Source organism: Phascolarctos cinereus, unplaced genomic scaffold (genome assembly GCF_003287225.1).
Source record: "Phascolarctos cinereus isolate Bilbo 61053 unplaced genomic scaffold, phaCin_HiC Scaffold_4;HRSCAF=312, whole genome shotgun sequence".
In the NCBI taxonomy this organism is placed as follows: domain Eukaryota; kingdom Metazoa; phylum Chordata; class Mammalia; order Diprotodontia; family Phascolarctidae; genus Phascolarctos; species Phascolarctos cinereus.
In genome coordinates, this window is record NW_027555847.1 from 465,050 (window position 1) to 469,522 (window position 4,473).

A 4,473-nucleotide genomic window follows, 5' to 3' on the forward strand; every position below is an offset into this window, starting at 1 on the left:
GGATCACACAAGATTTACCAGCTAACGCATTAAAGGGTCAGAGGGCTTGGAATATAATATTCCAGAGGGTATAGGAGCATGGATTACAACCAAGAATAACATGCCCAGCAAAAATGAATACAATCCTTTGGCAGGGGAAGGGTGGAGAAGAGATGGACATTTCATGGGATAGAGGATTTTCTAACATACCTAAAGAAAATATGAGCAATAAATAGAAATTATGACTTTCAAAGACTCAAGAGAAGTATAAAAATATAAACATGAAAGAATCATAAGGGACTCAACAACATTAAACTTTTTACATTCCTAGACGGGAAGAAAATACTTGTAACTCCTAAGAATTTTATCATTATTAGGGCAGTTAGAAAGACACTACATAGACAGAGGGCATGGAAATGAGTTAATTATATTGGAAGGATCTCAAAAAAATGAATAGGTGAGAAAAATGCACTGAGAGAAAGGGAGAGAGAAAGAATGGGGGACATCATCTGACATAAAAGAGGTGCACAAGGAAGAGCTTTTACAGTGGAGAAGAAAATGGAGTGGGGTATGCAGTGCTTGAACATCACTTACATCTGAATTGACTCAAAGAGGGAAGACTATATATACATGCACATATATATGTACACGTGTACATATGCACACATACTCAACTGGGTATGGAAATCTATCTTACTGAACAGGGAAGTAGTTGGAGAAAGTTATAAAAGAAAGGTGGGGAGAATGATAAAAGGGAGGGTGGATTAGGGGAGGCAGAGGTCAAAAGCAAAACAGACTTATAAGGAGGGACAAGATAAAAAGAAAGTGATAAAGATAAACAGAAAAAAGTAGGTTGAAGGGAAATGCAGTTAGTCATGATATGAAGTCACCCCTACAATGGAAGCAGATAGTAGAATGGATTAGAAACCAGAATCCAACAATATATTGTTTACAAGAAATGAAACAGAGAGACACAGAGTTAAAAATATGGGCTTGAGCAGAATCTATTATGCTTCAGCTGAAGTACAAAAGCAGGGGTAACAATCATAAAAAGCAAAAGCAAGAATAGATCTAATTAAAAGAGATAAGCAAGGAAACGAAATCTTGGTAAAAGGTACTATAGATAATGAGGTATTTTCAATACTAAATATATATGCACCAAATAGCATAGCATCCAAATTCTTAAAAGAAAATTTAAATGAGTTACAGGAGAAAATAGGCAGTAAAACTATTAATAGTGGGGGATCTCAACTTCCCCCTCTCAGACCTAAGCAAATCTAGCCATAAAATAAATAATAAAGGTGTTAAGGGAATGAATAGAAATTTTAGAGAAATTAGATATAATAGATTTCCGGAGAAAATTGAGTGGAAATAGAAAGCAGTGCATCTTTTTCTTAACTGTCCATGGTACTTTCCCAAAAATTGACCATGTATTAGGGCATAAAACCTCACAAACAAATGTAGAAAGACAGAAATATTAAATACACCCTTTTCAAACCACGATGGAATAAAAATTACATTCAATAAAAGGCTGTGGAAGTACAGGTTAAAAATTAATTGGAAACTAAATTATCTTATCCTAAAGAATGAGTGAGCCAAAGAACAAATCATAGAAACAATCAATAATTTCATTAAAGAGAATGACAACAACGAGACAACATACTAAAATTTGTGGGATGCAGCCAAAGCAGTACTCAGGGGAGAATTCATATCTCTAACTGTATACATCAATAAAAGAGGGAAAGAGCAGATCAATGAATTGAACATACAACTGAAGGGGGGAAAAAGAAAAAATTTTAAATCCCCAATTAACCACAAAAATGGAAATCTTGAAAATTAAAGGAGAGATTAACAAAATTGGAAGTAAAAAACTATTGAAGTAATAAATAACACTAGAACCCAGTTTTATGGGGGAAAACAATAAAATAGATAAATTATTGGGTAATTTGATTTTTTTAAAAGAAGAAAATTAAATTACCATATCAAAAATAAAAAGGGTGAATGTACCACAATGAAGATGAAATTAAAGTAATTATTCAGTTATAGCCCATTTAAATACATGTCAATAAAATGATCTAAGTAAAATGGATGAATGTTTTAAAAAATAAAAATTTCCCAATTAGCAGAAGAGGAAACAGAATGCTTAAATAACCCTATCTTAGAAAAAAGAAATTTCACAGGGCATAAATGAGCTCCCTAAGAAAAAAATCTCCAGGACCAGATGGATTTGCACGTGAATTCTACCAAATGTATAAGAAACAATTAATCTCAATACTAAATAAAGTATTTGGAAAAATTTGGTAAAGGAGTCCTACCAAGTTCCTTTTATGACACAAATATGATTTTTAAAAATAATATTTTATTTTCCCCAATTACATGTAAAAACAATTTTTAACATTTGGGGATTTTTTAAAGTTTTGAGTTCCAAATTTTATTCATCTTCTGCCACCTCCCTGAGTTGGTAAACAATCTGATAGAGGTTATACATGTGCAATCATATCAAATACAAATATGGTTTGGTACCTTAAAGCAAGGAAAGCGAAAGAAGAGAAAGAAAACTACAGGCTAATTTCCTTAGAAATTGCTCAAAAATAATAAATGAAATGAATGAATATGAAATGAATAAATAATATGTTGAATAAGTGTAAAAATAAATATAAATAGTAAATTGATAAATGAGTGATTAAGTAAATAAATAAATAAATGAGAAAACAGATAGATAGATAGATAGATAGATAGATAGATAGATAGATAGATAAAATACTATCAAAGAGATTGAAGAAATATATCACAAAGATCATGCACTATGACCAGGTGAGATGTATACCAGGAATACAGTTCTGGTTCAACATTAGGACAATTATAAGTATAATTGACCATATCAATGACAAAAATCACATTATTATCTCAATAAATGCAGAAAAAAAAGCTTTGACAAAATAGTATTCCATATTGCATTAGAAATGCTTACTATAGCAATAAAACAAGAAAAAGAGATTGAAGGAATAAAAATAAGCAATGAGGAAAGAAAACTATCTCTCTTTGCAGATGATATGATGGTGTCTAAAGAATCAACTAAAAACAATTGGAACAATAACTTCAGCAAAGTTCCATTATTTAAAAGAAACCCACATAAATCATCAACATTTCTATATATAACCCAGCAAGAAGAGAGAGAAAGAGAAATTCCATTTAAAATAACCGGAGCTATTATAAAATACTTGGGAGTCTACCTACCAAAACAATCCCAGGAACTATATGAACACAATTACAAAATACTTTTTACACAAATAGAGATCTAAACAATTGGAGAAAAATCCATTGCTCACGGATAAGCTGAACCAATATAATAAAAAAGACAATTCTACCTAAGTTAATTTACTTATTCAGTGTTATACCAATCAAACTACCAAAGAATTATTTTATAGAATTAGAAAAATAATAACAAAATTCATCTAGAAGAACAAAAGATCAAGAATATAAAGGGAATCAATGAAAAAAGGGTAAAGGACTGAGGCCTAGAAGTACCAGATCTCAAACTATATTATAAAGAGGTAATCATCAAAACAATCAGGTAGTGGCTAAAAAATAGAGTGGTGGGTCAGTGAAATAGATTAGGTATACAATACACAGTAGTTACTTATCACACTAATCTACTGTTTGACAAGTCCAAAAGTTAAAGCTTTGGGGGAAAGAACTCACCATTTGACAAAAATTGAGAGGAAAACCGAAATGCAGTTTGGAAGAAACTAGGCATAGACCAACATCCCAGACTGTATACCAAAATAAGGTCAAAATGAATAAATGATTTAGACATAAATAGTGATAGCATAAGTAAATTAGAGGAACATGGAAATTTTTATCTGTCAGATCTATGGATTAGGGAATAATTTATAACTAAACAAGAGATAGAGAGGATCACTGGAAGTAAAATAGATGATTTTGATTGCACAAAGTTGAAAAGGTTTTGCACAAACAAAACCAATGCAGCCAAAATTAGAAGGAAAGCAGGAAACTGGGGGGGGGGGGGATTATAGCAAGTTTCTCTGATACATACCTCATTTCTCAAATGTACAGGGAATTCAAAATGAAATAAAAATAAATAAGAGCCATTACTCAATAAATGGTCAAAGGAAATGAACAGTCAGTTTTCAGAAGAATTCGAATTTATCTAGTCACATGAAAAAATGCTCTAAATTGCTATTGATTAGAGAAATGAAAAATGAAAATAATTCTGAGATTTCACCTCACATTTATCAGATTGGCTAATATGCAGAAAGGGAAAATGACAAATGCTGGAGGGAACATGGAGGAAAATTGCACTGTTGGTGGAGTTGTGAACTGTTCTAACCATTCTGGAGAACAATTTGGACCTGCCCAAATGTCTGTAAAACTGTGCATACTCTTTGACTGAGCAATACCGCTGTTAGGTCTGTATCCCAAAGAGTTCAAAGGAAAAGGAAAAGAACCTATAGATACAAAAATATTTATAGC